The sequence below is a fragment of the Myodes glareolus genome, chromosome 19 (assembly GCF_982192425.1).
Source record: "Myodes glareolus chromosome 19, mMyoGla1.1, whole genome shotgun sequence".
In the NCBI taxonomy this organism is placed as follows: Eukaryota; Metazoa; Chordata; class Mammalia; order Rodentia; family Cricetidae; genus Myodes; species Myodes glareolus.
This window is the reverse complement of record NC_142044.1, coordinates 25,147,297-25,170,904: the sequence shown is the minus strand read 5'-3', so window position 1 is coordinate 25,170,904 and position 23,608 is coordinate 25,147,297. Positions and strand designations below refer to the sequence as shown.

Below are 23,608 nucleotides of genomic sequence, written 5' to 3'. Positions count from 1 at the left end.
ATCTAACTTGTCATATGCGGGTGAACTGTCATAAGAATGTCTGCAGATTTATCAGCAGAAATCCTGAAAATTAAAGAGAGTGGGGTGATAGATTCAGAGCAGTAAAAGAATAGCTGCCAATCAAGCGCCTGAAAGCTATCTTTCAGAGATGGGGGGCACAGAAAAGCTTTCTGAGACAGAGGAAAGATGAGGGGGCTGTTCAGCACGAGGCTTGTCTCACAAGAAGCACTAAAGGAAACCCTTCGGGTTTAAATCAAAGGACACTAACTAATGGCACAAAGACACACACATGCAGAACTTGCAATAAAAGTGCAGAAATGGTCAAGTTCAGAAACATACTGCAATGGTGGTATTGAAGTCACTTTCAACTCAAGGATGCAATTTGCAAGACTAAAATATGACATAACTATAGCGTTAATTATTTGTTAGTGGATACGCAATTGCAGAGAACGTAGCACCAATAACGCAAAATGTGGTTTGAAAGAGTGCAGCTTTACTGTGTGCAATTGAAGCTGTCATCAGCTTCGAACAGACTTTCTGATAAGGTGCTCTGTGTAAACTTTATGGAAAACACAAAGAAAAATTCCACAGTGGCGACATCCTCAGAGAGGGAGATTAAAAGCAAACCACACAAAGAGATACAAGCTATAAAATTACAAAGAAGAATGTGCAAGAAACAGGGAGCAATGAAACCAGAGAGCAGCCAGAAAAGCAGCAAAATTGCAACAGTAAGTCCTGGCCAATTAGTGATTATGTTAGATAGAAATGCATTAAATTGTCTAATCAAATAAAGCATAGATGAATGGTTAAAAAAAAAAGCAAGATCCAGTTATTCTATCCATAAGACTACCTTGGCCAGACGTGCTAGTTCAAACCTGTAATCCAAGCATTCCTGAATTGGAGGAAGAAGACAACCTGGGCTAAAGAGTAAGACTCTATCTCAAAAACACAAAATAATTTTAAAAGAAGGAAAAAAGAGGATCATTAAAGACACAGAGAGGCTGAAAGGTGATTAAATACTGACCAAAACCTGGCAGAGAGGGGAGAGGTACGTTCACAGCCACAGAGCTGGACAGAGGCGAAGTGAGACTCAGAACAGAGCGCACAGACTTCTTAGGCATAAACACAAATGGCAGGATCAAACCCCAGAAGTCAAAGAGAGAAAGGGAGACCCGAACACACAAAACCTGTGTTTGAGGACTCATACCTGACACTGGGGGTGAAGTGGGGGTGTCAAGGGTGATCAGACTGGATTCATGGATGTGTTGATGCTGATGGGAGTTATAAATACCGCATCAAGAGGCGTGGTTAAAATCCTGAAACTGGCAGGGAGCTCCTGGTTGCATTTAAGATGAAGAGAGGCATGGTCAGACCTGGGTGTTTATATCTGGATTTGGTCATTGGAAAAGGAAGTGAGAGATGTCAAAATCAAATAAGACAAGAAAACTCAATGGCCGAGATAAGGCCCAGGAAGGGAGAGAGAAGAGATTGAAGGAAATGGAAATGTGGGGCCAACAGGAAAGAAGTGGAGGCAGCAACTGCTGATGAAGGGGTCCCGGAAGACAGAAAACCACTTCTCCTTCCTTTCAATGAAGCAAGATTATTACTTGAGAGCAGAGCTGGACAGGACAAGACTTCCGAAAAACCAGGAAGGGAAGAGCCCTGAGCATGTGTCTACAACAGAAGCCACATCCCCAAAGCATGAGATCAAATAGGCCCCTGGTGGTACCCAATGTGGGTGGGCTTTTCCTCAGAAAAGGTCTCTGGGGACCCCATAAAGTCTTCTCTTTCAGAAAGCCAGGGCCTGATGCTGAGAACCCCAAATCTAGCCATGGGAGACATGGAAAGATGTGATGTTGCCTCATCAGACTATAGACAAACTGAGGCTGCCCACTTGGCAAATATCACAAGGAGTGAAAGCCAGGTTTCAAAGCCAGGGCCTTCTGTGTAGATGCCACCTAAATTAGAAAAGGACCAGTCAGAGAAAGAATAAAGTCCATTTCTGCCCTCCGGTCCTGTCAGTACTTCCCCTGACAAAAGGCATGGAACCCCATGGTTCAGTCAGCCTGTGGATGCGTCCACACATCTCTCCTTCTAGGACAAAGTCCAAGGCAGAGAGCTCTGGGAAGCTGACTTGGGGAGCACACCAATAGCTTGGTTTCTGTACGTACAAGGGTCTGAACTACCCTACCCTACAGACCCGTATGATGTGGGAGTCCCTTCTGTGTGCTGTGATTATCATTAATAAATAAAGAAACTGCCTTGGCCTGTTGATAGGGCAGAACTTAGGTAGGCAGGGAAAACTGGACTGAATGCTGGGAGGAAGAAGGCAGAGTCAGGGAGTAATGCCATGGAGCCACCAGAGTCAGACTTGCCAAATCTTTGCCGGTAAGCCACTGCCACGTGGCGATATACAGATTAATAAAAATGGGTTAAATTAAGATGTAAGAGTTAGCCAATAAGAAGCTAGAGCTAATGGGCCAAGCAGGGTTTTAACTAATATAGTTTCTGGGTGACTATTTCGGTTCTGGGTGGCCGGGATGAACAAGCAGCCCTCCTCCTACACCCATATCCCAGAACCCAGACTTTGTCTGTGTGCCAGGTGATTGCCTGCTTATTCCCAGAAGGGGAAGGCCCCACAAAGGCTAGCGCTCTGCCTCCACCCAAAGTTGGCCAGCACCACCACACACTCCCTTCTTCCTTCCTCATTCCCCTTTGCCTCCTCTATCAGTCCTTTCAAAAGGCAAAACTCACTAAAGGACCCAGTTCTGAGAAGGCAGCCTATCAGGCCCGGTTGTTGTAAGAGATGAGGTCCAGCTGATGCCTACAACAGCATCAGCTGGCCACCCCTGGGCGGCAAGCCCTTCCCACCCTCCATGCCAGCCCAGCACACAGAGGTCTGGCAGCCAATGAAAAGAAAAGTGCCTATCTCTGACTCCTCAGAGCCTCTGATAAGAAATGTCATCCCTTGCTGGGTAATATTACTCTGCCAGATAAGGATCTCTAGCTCCTCCAGCATATGGCTAGCTACACAGCACAGGGCCTGCGGGAGCAGGATAATTTATTTGCTTAAGCTGCAAACCCTGGGCAGTCCGATTAGCACATTGAGCAGAAGAAGCGCCAAATTATAACCTCTTCTGACCCGGCCTTGGGATTCCTCCCCGAGAAAGACAGGAACCTCCTCTGTTCCACACACAATAAGCAACTTTCACCTCCCTCTGTCTGTGAAGGGCACCTGCACTGGTACTATTTCAGTTTATCCTCACCAGGCCCTCCAAAGATGCATTTCCGCCTTCTTTCACAGATTAGGAAAGAGAGATTCCCCAAGGGTGAGTAACATGGTCAAGGTCACCCAGGCAGCCGTTACCAGAGCACAGGCTCAAACCCCAACAGGTCTGACCCACCAGCACACTGTCAGATGGGGAGGGAGGTTAATCCCAGCTTCTGAGTTGGCTCTGCTCCAATGACGAAATTAATTAAGTCGGAGCTGCCTGACTTAACTGGCAATGTCAGTGCCACACTGGAATCTCAAACGTCCACTTCAGCTCATTCCTTGCTCCTGGTTTCTCTGCAGCTCAGGAAGGATGAGGAAGCCTTGCGGAGGCAAGATACTCAAGGAGAGGAGGGGAGGTCAGGGATGGGATCAGAAGAGGGAGAAAGGACTTGGCCACCAGCTTCAAGCATTCAGGAGTGAAAGGCAGAGGGAAACGGTGGGGAAATCATCTCTTCTCTGTTCATTCATTCATTCTTCATTCATTAGCGTCACTGGGCAATCTACTATGTGTCTCTTTTGGCTCAGCCCCAGTAATATCACTGCATCTGTAAGCAGTGCTGGATTAGACTTTATGGCATGATTGGTGAGCTAGGGGTGATTGACAGGTCAGCAAAGAGGCAGAGATAACAGAACATGCCAAGGGGACTTAGGCCTGCAGAAGATCCCATGGCTGATATGGGGGCAGTGGCTGTGTGTTAATGAGCAGCTGTTAGTTAACTTCACACTCTGTCATTGGATACCCCTGCTTTAAAAAAAAGAAAAGTCAACGCTGCTAGGGTTGATGTTGTCCTTTGGGAGAAATACTTCAACAACGCTCCCCCATCGGTTCATAACCCCATCAGTAACTATAACTGAACAATTTTAATTGATGGAAAAAAACTATATGTTTTGGTATATATTGCATATATACCTTATCTAATTCTAAACTGAATTACTATATGTATAAACGCATAGACATATCTTTTCCAGCATATTCTTTTAAGAAGCTATATAGTATCCCATTTTGTAAAGGTGCCCCAATCTTATAACTACAACTAATGAAAACTGAAGAGGGAAGTTTCCCAGCACTGAGCTGGGTCATCTCCAGGAGCTCCCTCAGTTCCGTAGGGTGCTCACACCCAAGACTTCTTCCGGGAAACCTGGAGGACACATGACATTAACAGACTCAAAAAAGCCCTGAGTTATCATTTACATAATGTCTCTTCGTTGTCCATTTGGAAGTAAGAAGAGGCAGAAAAGAGCAACAGATTAAATGTCACTTATGGTACAAAGCATTAGCACAGGTTAGGGATAGGTGGCTGATTCGAATTTCAGTCCCTTATACTACTGTCATGTAACCTAGATGCCATACAATTTGGGGACCTCAGCTCATCCAATGGCAAAGAAGAATAAGAATGAGGCTTTCAGACAAGGTCTCTGTTTGAGGTCAAGCTGCAAGTTTGGAGGCCCCACTGAAGACTTACTTCAACTGTTATCCGGGCCTCCAGGAACTGCTGGAAAGTGAAAGAGAATCAGCCATAGACTTCCATGAATTTTTACACTGCGGGGGAGAGAGATTAAGGAGCATGCACGCTGGCCACATGAAAGCTGTCCTCAGGCCCACCACACGGGTAGCAGCAAGGGGTCCAGGTGGGGCCAGTGATAGGGCAGGAGCTCAGGGTGTGACAGAGGGCTGCCCGTGGAGGCTTTCAGATAGGCTATGCTATCTGGGAACAATAGAACCGTTGTCCTGGACCTGAATCTGACAAGAGGGGATAAGACCCCCCCCCCCCGGAAACCCAACCCCAGATAACCGCCTAGGGTGGCCTCAACACACCAGCCCAAGGCTGCCCGTTGTTTCATTTCTGGCGTTCATTCATGCCCCTTACAGTGTGTATCAAGCACATACCAAGAATTGCGTTAGAAGGTGGGGATGTGATGGCGAATGAGACTCTCGGTCCCCACCCTCAGGAGGCACATAGATAAGAATGGCTAATGAGAACCTGTTAGCGTTGCGCAGTGCCAGAATACAATGAGAGCAGCAAACCCAGCTGCAAAGACGGGGTGCTTGCTATTTCCTATTTGCCCCGTGCAGCCCTACCACCGTGAGAATGTGCACTCCATATGACAACAGAGGCGTGAAGTTGAGCGGGAGGCTGCAGGACATGCCTGGGGACAGCAACCGTTGATGTGCTACAGTTGCTGGGATCCGTGCTGAGGCAAGGGGCTCAGCTGTGCTCTCTGTCCTTCCAACAGAAACCTATTAGTGATTTAGATTAGTATACAGCCTGGACCCAGACGTGCCTACCAGAAGCTGGGTCAGTTACTTTGCCTCTCTGCTCCTAAGACTGAGCCTGGAGGTCATCCCTAAAACAGATTTAGCATTGCTTTATTTATTTATTTATTTATTTCGTTGCTTCATTTATTGAGCAGAAATTTACAAGTCATCTACCATGGTCGAGAGACTCGAGCAATTAAAAAAAAAAAAGTAACAAAAAATTTTGGGAAGTTCTTTTTGTAAGAAGATGTCTCCTAAGCTCTGGGCGTGCCCACAGGTGTGCACAGGTGCCTGAGCTATTTGCTAACCACTTCCTACTTGCCAGGCACCATTTAAAGGTGAAGTTGTTAGTGCAAGGCATAGTTCACTTTCCCTCACTAATATCCCTGGAAGGAAAACTGAAATACCTTCCCCACCTAACAAAAGGGGGCCAGAAGCTTTCCTGGCTCACCGGAGTGGTAGAAACTCACCGGGTACAAAGCAAAGTGGCTGTCAGGTATTGCAGCCCAAACCCAGCTCGGTGAGGACGCCTCTGGGCTTCGTGTGGCACTCTATAGAGCTCACGGTTCATACGCACCCTCACTAGAACGCAAAGCCTAGGCAAGCCTAGATGGAGACATGGGCACCCCAAAATGCTTTGTCCTGTTTGAAAACTAAAGGACATGGCATCCTCTTCTCTGGTGTCTGGAAGAAATGAATACTCTTATGATTTATTTCTGCTCAGTTTTCTCTAGGGAGAATAGCCTGAAGACGCAGGTCCTCTTTGAAGGAGTCTAGTTTGCAACATTACTAAAATCCGGCTCTCCCTCAGTCCAAGAAAGAAGACCCCCATACAGGCCCTTGAGCGTCCCCTCAACCATTTTACCAACCTCACACAAGAACACATCCTCCTGCTTTCTGACCAAAGAACAAACAATGGGATGGGAGAGGGGGTTGAAAGCCGGTGATGGTCCTAGAAAGACCCCAAAAGACAGAAGAGGACCTGGTGGCCCAAGGACTGACTCTTTAATCACCTGCCTTAGTGGCTCGCCTACACTTCAAACAGGCAACAGAAAGGACCAGTTCCAAGGAATCCCTTCTGGGGCTTCCCTTTGTCTCTTGGACATAGAACATGGAGACACACCCTTAGGCCTTGGGCCCGTATGCCAGCATCTATATGGGCAGCTGTCTTTATAGAGGGATAGATGGATGAATAGACACAAGGTAAGAGGGGAGAGACAGGAGTAGAGTAGTTCGAGAGTTTAGGCTCCTAAAAATGGAACTCTTATGACCTGAGTAAAGGCAGAAGTAGAAATCAAAGGGGGGAATGAATCAACAAGAATAGGTATTTATAGGATCTAGAAAGAAACACAATAAAGCACTAGGCAGCAAAGGAGAAAGAATGAGACACATGGACACAACCACACCCCCAAGAATCATGACTGATAGGAAGAATGAGCAGGGTGAAGCATCTGTTCCTTCCAACTGTAGGTGCTATAGAGTCTCGGAAGTCATCCTCAGCACTGGAGTGGGCTTGGGGACCAGTCTATAGGAAATGAGCTGAGTCCCTTCTCAGGCCTAGGTCTGCAGCTATGCAGGGACTCCAGCCATGCCCTCCTTCCTGCTCTCAGTGCATCTTGTGATGAGGCTGACTGTGCTTCACTGGCTTCCTTGAAAACCCTTGTTCTGCTTTCAAAACCCGATGAGTCAAAGAAGCTTCCCTCATCCCCGGTTCTAGTTGGTGGTGACCTGTGAGGGACAACGGGGTCACAGTTAAGGTCCCAGGGCACAGGCCACTTATACTGTTCATCCATAGGACATTTTGTTGAATTACAAAATCCAGGAAGCATTTCACAACACAAGAGAGAGTGAAAGGCAGAGGAAGGGCAGGCTCTTCTGAAAAAGACAGACATCTGCTAACATCCACAGTCCCGTGTCCTAGGATCTGCCTAGTCAAACTTCTCCTGCTGAGACAGGTTAGACACCTGCCTCGGTCACCCCATAACCTGAAGCAGAATTCCGTGTTACTTAAGAAGACTGGGGCCTCTACCACCTGCTGAGCTGCTACTGTTGCCCATTCTAAAACAACGACAAACTAAGAAAGAAATGGTCTATGTGACCTTGAACTAGAGCAAAGCCTTAAGGGTTATCCTGCGTCCAGAGCAAAGTCCAGTTAAAGGGAGACGTGATACACTATAGAAGCCCAGTTTTCCCGACTCCTAAATCCCAAACCTAAAATGTTCCAAAATCCAAAACGTGTTGAGGGCCAACATGATGGCACAAATGGGAAAACAGCCTACACCATAAACTTCATCCCTGCCACAAATCATAGAAATGTTGCATAAACTCCCCTCCGGGCCATGTAGATCAGGAATACATGAAACATAAAAGAGACTTGGACCCCAGTTCTAAGACATTTCTATGTACCCACTGCATTGAGAAAAGAAACCTGAAAACAAACCCTGGTGGCCCCAAGCATTTCAGATAGGGCCACTCAACCTGCAGCACACGAAGGCCCAAACATATTGCAACACTGCTTCCACAATTAGCCAGGCCTGGTCATCAGGATGACTCTTGCTCAATGTTCTTTGCCTCATGGTTTCCACATGCAAAAGAACAATACTTCTCTTTAAAAAAAAAAATCAATTGTCCCCAGCAATCCACCTACTCAGTTCTTGGAAAATATGGGTTAAACATTCTGCTTCACAAAGCAAACAGGGAACAAAGGGGGAGGGGGGTGAGAGGAATCCACCACTGACTGCGCTTTTCATTATTCACACCAAATGTTTTTAGAGTCGCCAAGTTCAAATGACTCTGCCCCTCGGGGCTGCAGGACTATTTTTGCCAACACTTGCCAGTAAGGAAGCTGCACGTGTGTAATAACCGGGATTACTCAGTACGAAGAGACACTAAGTGACTTCCAGAGGCTTCGGGGATAAAGGACCTGCAAATGGCCTGAAAGGAAGACGCTGGAACAATCAATGCCTGACACAGGAGAGAACTACTGGATGTTTTGTTGCCGCCCAGGACCCTAAGGGACTTTGATGAGGAGACCACAGAGCATTCAACAAATAGGAAAACCCTTCTGGGATCACATCCCAAAATGCCAGAAAAGAATGAAAGAAGATAAATGGCCCTGGCTTCAAGAAAAGGCAGCACTGAGTAATGGACAAGGGTGTGCCTGGAGCATAGTAAGTGATCAGCAAATACCTCTGAAGTTCACAGACATGCACGCATGTGTGCATATGCGCGTGCGCACACACATGTGGGGTGGGGTGGGGGTACAAGGGGAGAGAGGGAGGCATAAAAGCACAAAGAACTAACAAGATAGCTTCTTGCCTGCAGGGTGATCAGACCCAGGCTGGAGAATTTAAATTGGGGGCTTCTACATGCAAATCAAAACATATTCATTTCTGTACACATTTCAGACATCCCAGTCGATCGCTTTGTTCCAGGGATTTAATATTTCCCAGAGGGTGAGCTTGTCTGAGAGAGACAGAGGAGGGAGGAAGAGAAAGGGGGAGGCATGTTTGCTCACATATTCATGCCCAGAGTCTGCAGGACGGGCCAGCAGAGACTAAGTTTGCAGTTCAAATCCACAGGCAGCATGGAGTCAGAATCCCCACTTCCTATGGCCATAGAAAACCCTAGTCAGTTCTCTTGAAACCTCCAACTGTCAGGAGGAGGCCCACCCCCATCACGAAGAGTAACACACTTTAGTCAGCCTAAACTAATTTAAATGCTAACTCCATTGAAAATACCTTAGTTTGGGGATGTGATGCATGCCTGTAATCAGAGCACACCAGAGCCAGGAAGATTATGAGTTTGAGGTCAGCCTATGCATCAAGACCTTTCCACAAAACAGCAACAATCATTAAGGGGGGGGGGTCCAAGAGACCTCCCAAATAATATAGTCTATTACATTGCTCTTGGTTGCTTTCATAATCTGTAGATGCTATTGCTGAAGACACCACACACTTCAGTAAAGGACTTGAAGAAATAGAGCTGGTGCTGACCTGGCAGCCTCCTCCCTGCTGGATAGCTCTTATAGTGTTAGGAGGTACTATGCAAGCTGTCAGGAGAGAAAAGTTATCAATAGACCTACTCAGCTGTAAATCCTGTGAACTACAATCATTACTGGCCCGGTAAGACGTACCCAAATGGTACAATAGTGGCATCTTCATCTTAGGGATGACCAGAAACAACTCTCTCATTGGACTTAAGATCCACTCAGTAGAACTCTTGCCTAATGGGCTTCACTTAACCAAGAACCCATGGCTGGAGTGGTCATAGATCCTAGGAGAACCCAAGACCACGATTCTGCTAAGCCGGCACGGTAGCCAGCTGGCTCCTAAATATTTCGTGCACATCCCAGTCCTCATGAAAAACGCGACAGAATTGGTGACTGTGGGGCCTCGATAACACAACCCCTACATCCAGGGCTCAGTGAACACAGAAGAGGGGGGCAGAGACGCTCTAATAGCTGGGGGACCAGGAAAACTGCCGCAAAAATCGCGTCTTCTGAACACGGCAGCGGTACTGCACCCACGAACACTCATCACCCATGGCTGCCTGTGTAAGACCTGCACAGAGCCACCCCAGTCAACGTCCCGGCATGGACCGGGAAAGAGCTCACGAGGTCCCAACCCAAGCTGAAGAACTAAAGGCAGTCAGCTGATGCCTAGGATGGGAAAGTCAACCCCTGAGAGGCTGCTCATACCCTGGTGATGGGGTACACTCACGGGGACATGCAACACTAATCATACCAATTATAGTAAACATAGAAGAGGATATTAATTTGAAAGGGGGCCATGTGGGGGGATAAGGGAAGGGCAGATGTAATCAAGATGCAATGTGTTCATATGTGAGAGTCTCAAAACCAAAAAAAAAAACAAAAACAAAAACAAACAAAAAAAAACCCCAACAACAACAACAACAAAAAAACCCCTACTTTCTCCATGACACCTAAACCGGTATTTGATCCAGTGTCCTGGGACCCTCCCTACCCCAGGTGAGGTGACACCGAATTCACCTGCACACACCACATGCGAACAGTGACGGCTCCGTTGCACAAACATTTATTTCCACTGGGCCCTCTCACTGGAGTCACAGACAAAAATTTCTAACCTTTCCTTGAAACACAAAAACTACCCCACTCGCTTCTCTGATTCCAGGTAGAAACTTAGGTCTATAGTTGCACAGTGGGGATTCATTCTGACCCTCAGGGCATCTCCCAGAGCCATCTCCTTCCACCCAGGGTCTTCTCTCCATTTAACTACAGAGGCCTGAGTTTTCCAATAGACTGTAGAGTAGTCAGCCGCTTCCAGTCTGTCTGCAGTATAGCAGCCTGTTTAACAGTGTCTAAAAGGCTCTTCTTGATGAGGGCAGAGCCAGACTCCTTACCTTGCCCCCTCTCCTCCCTGAGTTGCCTTTTGTTCTTTTGGGCTACAATGTGCACTCCCCCCTCCCCCCCATCTGCCTATCTTAACTCGCCTGGACAGGTCATTTCCGGAAGCCTCCCTATCTAGAAGGTAAGCACCATTCACAAGATAGCTTATAATCCTGGCCCAAAAGGGGGTGGGGAGGGGCAGTAACCTAAGGACAATGGAAGGGGCAGGAGTACTGCAAGGGATTAAGGACAGGTGAATGTGGTACCTTTGAATCTGACAAGTGTCTAAGGCAGGTGATAGTGCAGACTGTTCTCTGAACAGCACCAGTGACCAGGTAAGAAAAGATCAGAGAGAAAGATGATCAGGTGCGGAAAGGGAGGGAGGCAAAAAGGACCTTGGCAAGTATCCTAGAACTGTCATAAACGCTGTTGTGAGTTGGCTCCAATCTCATACACCAACGGTCAGAAGAATTGCTCCCAACAGAGGCAGAAAGAAGAAATGCAGTTGGCAGAGGTCAAAGGGAAGAAAGACTGCCATGACCACGATGGGGACTCAGGGTACCCTGGCAGGACTCCCAGAGAGCAGGGCTGATCCCCTCTCTCCACCCACCTATTCCCCTGTGCCTCCTCAGAAGGGCCTGAACTCAAAACATCGGGGTCATCACGGTCTCTGTTCTAAGTCCTCGACTGAAGGAATTGAGATGGAAGAGAAATCTATTTTATCTTTCCTATTCGGGATGCATACAAGTGAGATAGGGATGGCGAACAGATGGACGATGTAGCTAGCTATTGGCGGGGCAAAATTACTTCTGCCATCCCTACGCTAGTGTCTGTAAACACGCTGTCTCCCTCCTTAGCCCCTAGTACCAGCAGAGCGAGCACTGTGACTTCCTCAGGCTCTCCTTGGTGGTTCGAGGCCGCCCTGGGGTAGTGGTCATGACATTGCCCGTTGCAGCCTCTTTGTAACTAGAGAACTTCCAGGCAGGTGGCAAATAGGGAACAAGACTGATTAAGCATTCATTATAACTCTTATGCTCCAGGAAGGACATAAGGTGGGGACCCCCAGCGAAGCCTAGTGCTCACGGGCGCTTCTGTGGACATTTGAGTCAAATGCATGGTGTCAGACAACAGAGTGTGTTTAGACCAGTGATCCACTCCATCCCAAGACTTCCCCATGGGCATCTGCAGGTCATTTTTCAATCTGCCAAATACAATATTTCTTTTCCACAAAGGCCACAGCTGTCTCCTAAAGGAACATTGTTTTTTCTTTGTTTGTTTGTTTTCCCCCACATGGTACCGGCCAGAGTGCTAGGAAATCTGCCTAGAAACCCATGTCAGATCCGTGTAGATAAGAAAAAGTGCACAACAGAGATAGTTTGGTGGGTAAACTCCCTCGGTGGAAATGGGATCCAATAAAAGGGCTTTCTGCTCTTGGAGATGCTGGGTATCAGTGAGCTAAGCCACAGGGTCTTCTCCCCTCAGGGAGAAGTGTTTGGAAGTTTCCTTATGTGTGTTGCGCTATACACAGTTCACAGTCACTGTGATCTGGAAAAGACCACTGTCTTTGCTTTACAGACAACAAGTGAACCTGGGATTTCAAGAAGTCTCATGAGCGCAGATACTGGGGACTCTAGGGCTCACGCTCAGAACAAATGTTCAGTATTAGCTGCTACTATTAAGTGCTGTTATTATTAGAGACGCTCGCTCCATAGGTTTTTGAGCCACATCAACTTACTCTCAGTTTGCCCTTAAGTCAGGGTAAGGTGTGAGTAGCAGGGGCTCAGAAAGACCAAAGATTCTGCTGAACTTCAAGGTCAGTGTTGTGTGCACAAACACCATGCTAGCAGCCAGCCACGCACACCAAGGCTGCGCCCACACTCCAGACCTGGAGCCAGAAAACAGCAGAGAAGCTCCCTGCAGTTCCCCAGTGGTTATGTGCTGTCTTTTTGAAGCTTCTGTGTTCTATAATGCACTGGGCTGGCTGGACGGCCCCATCGTGATCAAAGGTCCAATTGGCAGGTGTGCCAGGCATGCCTACTCTGCCAGCCACCAGCCACCCGCCAGCTGCCAGTCACCAGCCACCTGCCACCCAGCCTGGGAAGTCATAAGGAGGACATATTGGGCTTTGTAACCATCCCACATGCTACTTAATCCCCAGTCACAGGATCTGTCCTGGAACAGCTGAGGTGTGCCAACGCCAGGTATGCAAGGCAGGGGCTGACATCCAAGCATCTCCTTGACCAGCAGTGGCACACAGATCACTGGCAGAATGATGGGTCAAGGAAGCTTAACCTCTGACTGGGATGAATGAGTTCAGGGGGGCACAAAGGGAGGGAGAAGCCCACGCCCATAGACCCAATTTAACATATACCACACTTACCCCATCCAGAGTAGGCTGGGGCCAAAGAATTCCAAGTTAACCATTCCTGAAGCATGAGGAGCTATTTTGTATGTCATGAAGGCTCTGAGCAAGAAACAGGACCGGAAAAGGCTCATAGTATCTGGGAGAGGCTGGATGAGAAATGTTTCCTATGACCCCCAGGGACTTGAATGCGTGGTCTCCAGTTGATGGTACCGTTTGGGGGGGGGGGGCGTAGGGAGTGTAGTTTTGTTGGAGGAAGCGTGTTATTAGAATGATGCTTTGGGAATTAAAGTGCCTGAGTCATTCCCTTCTCTCTGCTTCGTGTTTGTGGATTAAGACTCGAGCCCTCCCATCCTGCTTCTGCTGCCATTGCCACCACAGATGGACTCCAACCCTTTAGAACCACAAGCCCAAATAAACTTCCTTCTGTGAGTGGCCTTGGTATTTTTAATCACAGGAATAGAGAAGCAACTGATACACTCCGTGTTCATTCAGTTCCTCAGTAGCTCTGAGCAGGACAGAAAACACATTTGAATTAAAAATAAGATGAGGGAACAGGGTCCCCTGTGAACACAGAAATCAGATGCCTGCCCTCTCTCTTTGTCTCAGACAGATCTAAAACCAGGGAGCATGACTAGGGAGCTACATGATGCAGCCAAACTCCTGGGCCACCTCCTAGACTCATGACCTCCAGATGACACCCAACAATTAGGATGATAACTCACATAGCATCGCACTGCCTTAGCGACTATTGTCTGCAGAACACTCACATTGGGCTAGCCTCTAGTACTTCTGTACCCTTCACTGGTATCAATGTACTGGGTAGAGACCCATGGACAGAAGAAAACTGAGGCATGAAGCAAGTAGATCTCAGTGATAGGCTGGCAGAGTCAAGCGCTCTCTCAGAATCGGAAGGCCCAGCCTGCGTTCTCCCCTGCACAACATTCCTGCTTCTCCTCGCAACCACAGACCCCTGCCAGGTCCTTATGTTCTTGCTTTCAGAGATCCTCGGTGGGGACAGGTTGTGGACTGAATGGTCTGGGAAAAAGCAGAAGGCTTATCCATGAAAGGAGAAGAGGCTTGAGGAAGGATGGCAACCGTGGGACTAGCCCCAGACAGCAGCCCCAGGTGGTATACTCACATCAGTCAAGGTGAATCTGGGCATTTCTGTCCCTCTGTAACTGGGCCTCAGGGTAGCCAGGACTGGGAAGCCACTAAGACAGGAATCAGCCATCAGGGCTCTGGCACCAGGATCCTACCTTACGTGATTGGCCAGTTTGGTTGACTGTCTGTCAAGGCTTCTAAAGGGTGAATGAAGCAGGCTGGGAGAACTAAACTGGACAAGTCTGACTGAAACTGAGATGACTGAACAAAAAGAAGCTGCTGTGGGCTAAGCTGGCAGAAGCCCATGGCGGGAGAGAAAGCGGGGGAACAAGAGGCACAAAGTAAGAGCTGTGGGGGTTGGGGGGGGAGTGTGGGTTACAAAGTACTCTTTGCATTTGACATTCTCTGCCCACAGAAGGGAGACAGAATGCAAACAGGAGGTCATAGCTGTAGAGGAAGCTGAGGCCTGGAGAAGGCTTGGAAGGTGGAAGCCGGCAGCGAGCAAACCTTGAGGGTTATTTGTTCGCTTGTTTGTTTTTAAACAGTACCTCAGAGTACCCAAGGAAGATTTGTAGCAAATGACAGTCATGAACTTCTGCTCCTTCTGCTCCCTCCCCTGAAATCTAGGTTTATAGGCATAAGATATCACCTGGCTTTATGTGATGCTGGGGATCAAATTCAGGACTTCATGTTTGAATCACATGTAGTAGAGAGCTCAAAGGGATGAATAAAGCAGAGCAGGGATGGGAGCAAGGAAGACAAGAAGCACAGAGCACAGAGCTGGGGAGGGGCTTAGATCCCACTGTAGCCATATCAGCTCCTCCTTGGTTCAGAGACGGGGCCAGGTACAGAACGAGGACCCATGCTATACAAATGAGGGGTCTGTGCAGATCTGCCAAGCTCTTCTCTCTATCCAGAAGCCCCAGGTTCCAGACAGAGATGAAGGAAGCTGTAAGAAAGAGGTTGAGTTTGGAGCTTCCCAGGCCATAGAACTGAACTACAGAGGGCTGCCATTTCCCGGTGCCCACCTAGCCCAGAAAGTGGGTGCTCCTTTCCTTCCACAGTCTATCCTGGTATGTTAGGTCTCAGAATGAGGCAAATGGCAGAATAGAAAAAAACAATCCATAGAGAAAGAGAGAGAGAGATTGGGGCACATCCTCTACCCCAGGCTTGATAGAGTGTGATGCTAGATGACAGAGTCCTGCTTCCAAGAGTGATTTGAGAGGTTCAAGGAGACATGAGAGAACAGATCCTTCTTTGAGTGCAGGCCACATGGGTAGAAGTCATTTTGGGTTTCTTGCACCATTTTCAACAAAAGAATCAGAAATGAAGCCAGACTTTAAAAGCAGAGAGCAACATTGCTTCTCTGCCTTAGGGCTTCTTGGAAGGGACCGAGTAACAGACTTTAGCTCTTGGGCTTTGGCTGCCCAGTCTGTAAAATAGGATATTGACAATGTGCCATTCAAGGCATGGTCTCCTGTAAGAGTAAAAGCTGGCCAGGCATGAAGCGAGCACCCAGCATGTTAATTACTGCCATGTTGTTTCCATAGGGTTGAAACCCTCCTGTCTAGAAAATGTCTCAGAACTAGTTCCTTATACAGTTCAAACAGGAAGGGAGCTCCATTGAGACTCTGTGTGTGTTTCAATCATTTCATGGGGCTGGGGTTGCAATTCAGATAGCAGAGTGCTTGCCTTCAGGTCTGAAGTCCTAGGCTTGATTCCCTATACAACATTTAAAAAAAAAAAAACAGCTGGGAATACCATAGAAGATGAGGACTGGTGACTTACACATATAATTGAGCACCTGGAAAGTGAAGTCAGGAATATTATAAGTCCAAGGTCACATCTGACATCCACACCAGTTTGGGATACGTATTTGACTTGTAATGTCCATATAAAAGTAGGCAAATGATAGCGGAGGCCCTTCGCTGAATCCTAAGATCTAATATTGGAAAAGGGTTTCATCATGTTCCCCAGGCTAGTTTTGAACCTTGGTCTTCTCACCTCAACTTCCCTGAACACTGGAAGGACAGGTGTGTGCCACCAGACCCAGTGTTCCAGTATAAATTTGTACCAATCGAATGATGTGAGATCCTGCATGTGGAGAAAATTGTTGAGTGTGCTCTTGAGAGTATGGGGGTTCTGTCACTAGGACTGAAGGCCACAGTGCTTGTTCTATAGACATTGACCATGCCTCCTGCCTTCATCCCCAGGTTACATGAGGAGGAGGTAGAATTATCACCTGTCTATCAGCTAGATGGGAGGTAAAGAGCTAGATCCTGAATGGGCCTGTCCCAGTAGCTGGTCCCAAAGGTCTGGAATGCCCAAGGCCTAACAGAAGCATTCTGCTTCCTACCCATGGCCCGCCAAGCAAACACACGATGGTGGCATCTGCCCAAGGCAGCCAGCCAACCGGGGTTTCTTCCTGGCTAGTGTGCCAGCAAGAACGGAAGCCTAAGAATGTCCTTGGCGCTGTCCCCATCCCACTTGGAGCTGGCAGGCAGGAGGAAGAAGTCAGTAGCAGGTGGCTGGAATGGGGGCTTTTCTCTTCAGCTCTTTGGTGGGTGGGCTGGGCATATCACCCTTGAAGCAGCTCTTGCACCTCATCCTGGCACATACACACTTTCCAGTTTTGCTTGGCTTCCCTGAGATGAGAGCACACAGTGCCTTGGGTGTGGGAATGTATGTTTTTCTATGAAGCTCTACAAACTTACAATGTCATTGAGGTCAATTACCCAGGCTTTTCGGTGATACTCATCGGTCCGTGAGGTCTCAGCAATCACAAAGGGAGTAAGATCCATAAAACTATGGAAGGGAGGGAGGGGGAAAGAAGAAGGAGACAGAGAGAGAGAGAGAGAGAGAGAGAGAGAGCGAGAGAGAGAGGGAGGGAGGGAGAGAGAGAGAAAGAGAAAGTAACACAACTACATTTCCAAGCTGGGATTTGGAATTTGAACCTAGATTTCATTTTGTTTCCTTTTGATGATGTTTGTTTGTTTGGGGTTTTTGTTGCTGTTGCTGCTGCTTCTGCTCTTCTGTCTTTGTCACTACTGTTGGTTTGGGTGTTAGGGATTAAAGCCCAAGACCTTGTATGCACTAAATATATGACTTACAGTCGAGCCAATCCTCCAGTCTTGAGCTCAACTAACTGAGCTATATGGAGTAACCCTGTGCTTGCTGCCATTGCAGTGGGGTTCCAAAGGAGAGGAACACCGGCACTGTGGATTTGACACCAAGCTTGGTCTTTCCTGGGTAGCTATTAGCTATTGATGGTCTGAGTTTTGACTACCTGGGGAAATGTCCACCTGGCTCAGGTTAAGAGCTAATACACCTTGCCATCAACAGCTCTGGTTGCCCACTCAGTCTGGAAGCAAATATCACCAGGCTAAGTGGCTGGAATGAGCCAATGGCACTCCATGAGAGAGTGAGAATGAATTAAGCAGCTCTGCAGAGAGGAATGCAGCCTTCCCTGTGTCTCCAAGCTCCATAAACCCAGGGTAAAGTTCAAACAAAGACTCCATGCTAATTGATCCATTTCCAACCCCTTCCCACCCCCGGGTGCCGTGGTTCTCCTGGTGATGGAGACAGCACAGCCCGTAGCATACCCTTCACACAATATGCAGTGCTGGCAAGCGGAGCTGAGGAAGAGGAGGCAGGCAGCAATCAGAGCTGATACCCACCCAGCCTCTGACTCAGAGGTTCTGGGCCAGTGCTCAACAACTGACAAGTCAATCGGTTCCCCAGGTGACGCCAGCACAGGTGTTTCTCAGGTCACAGTGGGAACCCAGGAGAGAGGAAGGAATGCGGTACTCAAATCACTCTGTGCATGAATTCAGCAGGCTCCAAAGCTATCACGCTGCATTCCTGTTCCTCTGCAGGGAACAGACACACACACACACACACACACACACACACACACACACACACACACACAATATCAGTAGTGACAGGAACTGCACGTTTCACACAAAACTCTACATCGCGCTCTGGGCACACATCTCCTCGTCTGACCTTCACAATAATTTTGGGAGACGGGAGAGCTATTTGTGAAGAAGTGTTTTTCAGATAAGAAATGTAGAATCATAACGAGCATGGGAAAGTCGCGGTACATGAAGCGCTGGATCTATGGCGGGGTGGGGCCCAGATGTAGAGGGTGTAAGCCCGGACTCAGCTATTGTAGGGGAAGCATTAAATTTGAATGGGGCATGGCTTTTTGCTGTGGGAGACTGGAGTTTAGACTTCTGTGTCCTTAAGAGTCAGGGGGCTCAATCTTTAACCAACGTCTTGGGTCAAGCGGTGGCTCTCGTACTTTTCCAGTAGGTGTGACGACACCTTTCCCTTTCTCCTCGTGCCTCCTCCTTCAGGCTCCTTCAACCCTTTCTACCAAGTCACTCTCCAAGGAAGTCACCCTCCTGACTTGTGTCTCTTTCCCCAATCCCTCACCAAGCTCTTCTGACCCGAAACGGAAGCAGCCTCTATGGAGAGGTTAAGGGACTTGCTCGGAGGCCCCTGTGAAGTCCAGCCCTACATTTGAACTTCAGCACTGCCTACGGTGGTGTTCCTGGACTCACTACCTCAGAAGATGTGACTCACTCCCTTCATGCCATAACTCTTGGGGATTCGAAGAAGGAAAAAAAAAAAAGTGAACACCCAGCCGAAAACTGCCACGGCCATCTTTTCTGAAGGAAAAGGAACTTCCTGTGTAATTATTAAAATTGATGCTGCAGGGGGTGGAGGAGAACTAGAGAATGGGAAATATGCTGCTTCCCAGCAGAAGGGCTGTCAGGGCCAAGGACATGATGTGCTCTCAAAGCACAGTCCAGGGCAGGGATAGCCTGTCACTCTGTGTCCAGGGTGGCTGAGGCCACGCACTGGCTCCTCGTCTGTAGATGCTCACTCTGGACGTGGCTTCTGAGAACAGGATTGGGCCTCCATCCAGCAGCCTCAGGAAAGACTTTGGCAAGACTCCCTATGGGTAGACTATGGAAAGATATTTTCCCCTCCCGACTCCACGGCTCCTCAACTTGGCAACAGAGAAAGAAAACGGACCACACAGTCGCAAAGGAAGATAAAAACTCACGGGCAGAAAAACCCACAGAGAAAATTTAAAACTGCAAAGGGACCATCTCAGTTGGCAATTCAGGCCTGTGGGCGGGTTTCAAGGTGACCTCTGCTGCTGTCCTCTGGTGCTGAGGTAGATCTGGGAGCAGGGATTGGACGGGAGGGCAGAACATCCTGCGGAAGATGGCGATATCATATTGAGAGAGGGAATTCTCTATGTTCAGTGGGATTTAGTGAGAATTACTGGACTACAATCTTCCACTTGACATGTTCCAGTCATGCTTGTTCTCCTATTCACTTCACACCGGACGCCATCTTAGGCAACAACTGAAGTCTTTCCCATGAGACATAGGAGACTTTACAGATAGTACAAATAAGCTGCAATGATAGTGACTTCTACCGAGTCACGAACTTTCCTTGCCTCTGATGAATGGACCCACACGAGGACAGACGACTGGAACATACAGCTCAGTAGACACATGGTTGCCAGTTCTAGAGCAAAGAGCCCGGGCTTGAACTTGGGCTCTGTTACTAACTTGGGCAGCCTTCAGAAAACCACATCATGTCAGTTTTCCATCTTGGTGACAAAAAAACATACCTAACATCCTGATGGAGGGACACAGGCAAGAAAGGTGCTGCCTGCACACATGGTCAGGAGACGGTGAAAGGGAGGAAGGGAGGAAGAGGGAGAGAAGAAGAGAGGGAATAAGGCACTAAGGACCAAATACAGCCATCAAGAGCCTTCACTTCCTCCAATTAGACCTCACTTCCTAAATTTTCTATCCCCTTCCAAACCCTATTAAGCTATGAATGAATCAATAGGTTAATCTGATAAGCACAGACCCTTGATGGTGCAGCAACCACTAAATATGCCATCTCTGGATAGCACTGCACTGGGTCTATGCCTTAGCTTTGTGAGCTTCTAGGGAATCATTACAAACTGACACCATGACATCCTTTAGCCTGGCTGTGCCCCAAGTTCTTCATTCAGAAAATGCAGATACTGTCTAACTGCAGGGCACAGTTGTGATCTTATGAATTCCATGTGTGTTGACTACTGCCAGTTGATGTACTGATACTATCGAACTGCAGGGCACAGTTGTGATCATACGAATTCCATGTATGTCGGCTACTGCTGGTAGATGTGCAGATACTGTCTAACTGCAGGGCACAGTTGTGATCATACGAATTCCATGTATGTCAGCTACTGCTGGTAGATGTGCAGATACTGTCTAACTGTAGGGCACAGTTGTGATCATACGAATTCCATGTATGTCAGCTACTGCTGGTAGATGTGCAGATACTGTCTAACTGCAGGGCACAGTTGTGATCATACGAATTCCATGTATGTCGGCTACTGCTGGGAGATATGCAGATACTATCTAACTGCATGGCACAGCTGTGATCATACAAATCCCATGTGTGTTCTGTGTAACAGAACAGTAATACTCTATCAGATACAGTAAAATATTGGCCAATATTTGACCCATCTTCAAACTTACTGGAAGCCACTCCTACAGAGTGCTAAAAATACTGAGATTCTTGACATCCTTAGAGGCATTCACTTTAAAGTAGGACAAAAGCAACCCCACTAAAAACTCAGTTAAGAGCTATTGTACAAGAGACTGCAGTTGCTATACTTATTATCCCCAATGTGGCCACACGGAATAAATTTCATTTCTCACCATTATGGATCTCTTAACTTTGTCTCCTAAGGGCCAGTGGCAGAATCTAACTTTTCAGGGCTGCCAGAGCCCAGGCTTTGTCCCGAACAATTCCTCTAACATTCTTAGTCTTGAGGATCTATGTGCATTTTGTATAGCTGCCAAACCACATCTACATACATACAAACACACACACACACACACACACACACACAAACACACACACACACTCACACGCACACCTACATATCATGCCATTTTGTAGGCAAGAATGTGAGTTTCTAGGCCTTGGCTTCAAAGCCAAGTTTCAGTCATAGATAGGCTTAGTTGTAACAGGAGTCTTGAGGAAGAATTCTCCTCTGAGCTGGTTCATGTCATTGTCCAGTGCATTTCCTGCAATTGCAGCATGCAGGCCGTAGTTTCTTGCTGTGCTACAGGTTGTCAGTGACCCTAGGAACTGGTACCTCTCTCCAGTCCATGCATGCTTGCACTCACGTTAAGGAGCCAAGCAGAGTTCATCAAAGCCCTTTCACATCTGAATCTCTCCAGCTCTTCCTTTACACTTTCTCTCTGCCGTTTCCAGTGGGGCAAACTCTCTGCTACTGATGGGCTAAGAGATTTGACCTCTTTAACTTAATTCTTAGGTCAAAGTGATTAGTAACCTTAACAATGCATGCAAAGTTCTTTGGGGCATGTGATATATTTTGTTCATAAGCTTCGAACACTAGAAAGAGGGGTGTTGCGAAATAATCTTTTGGTGAAAATATGTCTCTGCCAAGGCACCTTCTGATTGGTTCAACAAGAACTGAATGGCCAATAGCCAGGTAGGAGAAGGTGGGCGGGACTTCTGGGGAATGAGAGGACTCTGGGAAGAAGAGAAACTGAGACATGATATAGGAAGTGGAAAGAGTCAGACATAGGGGACAGAGGAAAAGTAACCAAGCCATGTGATAGAATGTAGATTAATAGAAACAGGTCAATTAAGTTATAAAAGCTAGTTAGAAAAAAAGCCTAAGCTAAGGCCAAAGTTACATAATTAATAAATCTCTGTGTTATTACATGCAGACTGGTGGTCTCAATGAGAAAGCTTACTACAGAGGAGAAACTGTTTTTTTGCCTCCCAGAACACCTCTGCTTCTTTACAAGAAATAGGCTGCTGTCAAGAAGGTGTGGTGGACACTACCACCTACAGAAGGACAGGCAACACTAAGAAATCACAGAGCAGAGAAGGAAATCCAGAGGCAATTACAAAATGACGGGTAGCAGGAAATAATACTCTTCGCAAGAAAAGCGAGATTCTCTCATGAGAACTGGAACTAAGCAAGAATAGAAATGTCATCAGCAGACTTGCCTGGGTCACGAGTTTTTAGCGGAGCATGTTTTGAAGAAACCACAGCTGTAGTGAGCACCAAACAAAATCCAGACAGAGGCAGCACAGCAGGAGGGAGCTCCTTAGCAACACAGGGCTGTTTCTCTTCCTCTCCAAGAAGAGTCCATTCTGCCCTTCCAACCATGCAACCATGCTCCTGGGACAGTGTGCTGAACTGTCATCAGAGCCCATCACGGGGGTGGGGGGGGGGGGTGGACACAGGACGGGACGGGACGGGACAAGTGGACCTGCACATGCTGATGTAGTGGACATTGATGGACCAAAGCAATGATGGATTTCTAATCCTCCCTACAAAAGAAGAAAACACATTTGGGAGTCTGTGTAAGCATGTGAGAACCGATGAGTTTTCATGGCAATATTTCATTGTGAAGGCAGACAAGCCTCCGATTCAGGGTGTTTCCCTTTCCTGAGAAGATTAACAGGACACTAGTGGGTTTGCACAAAGTGCCAAACAGTCGGAGGAATGATCTCAAAACGCAGCAAAGAGGATTTCAGCCTGGTGTTTGTCATTCTTTCTAGTAAGTATTAAAAATCAGTGTTGTTATGGGAATTTTCAATATTTTCCTTTATCTTCCATGTACATAAAAAATAACTGTAAAGAGAGCCCCCTCCCTGGGAGAAGGGAGGAAGTAAGGGAAGTGAAAAAAATATATAGCTCAATAAAAACAATTTAAAGAAAAAAAGACAATCCCTCGCTCCAGTCCTTTCCAGCTTGGACCCGGCAGAATGGCTCCCGCAAAGAAGGGTGGTGAGAAGAAGAAGGGCCATTCTGCCATCAACGAGGTGGTGGCCCGAGAGTACACCATCAACATTCACAAGCGCATCCATGGCGTGGGCTTCAAGAAGCGTGCTCCTAGGGCACTCAAAGAAATCCGGAAATTTGCCATGAAGGAGATGGGGACTCCAGATGTACGGATTGATACCAGGCTCAATAAAGCCATCTGGGCCAAAGGAATAAGGAATGTTCCATACCGTATCCGGGTACGTTTGTCCAGAAAACGTAATGAGGATGAGGACTCGCCAAACAAACTCTACACATTGGTAACTTACGTGCCTGTTACCACATTCAAAAATCTACAGACAGTCATTGTGGATGAGAACTAACCTACTGAATCTCAAATAAAGTTGGAG

The 23,608-nt window shown here is 47.5% G+C and overlaps 1 long non-coding RNA gene and 1 pseudogene across 10 annotated transcripts in view; one reads left to right on the top strand and one right to left on the bottom strand.

Annotated features, from left to right (window-relative positions):
- The window catches only part of LOC125415053 (uncharacterized), a 207,092-nt gene that overhangs the window by 17,320 nt on the left and 166,164 nt on the right, over positions 1-23,608 (bottom strand). The window lies entirely within an intron of this gene.
- On the top strand, positions 8,249-23,596 carry LOC148118918 (large ribosomal subunit protein eL31 pseudogene; annotated as a pseudogene). The gene is made up of 2 exons (XR_015735604.1): positions 8,249-8,701; positions 22,153-23,596. The product of XR_015735604.1 is annotated as a large ribosomal subunit protein eL31 pseudogene (transcript).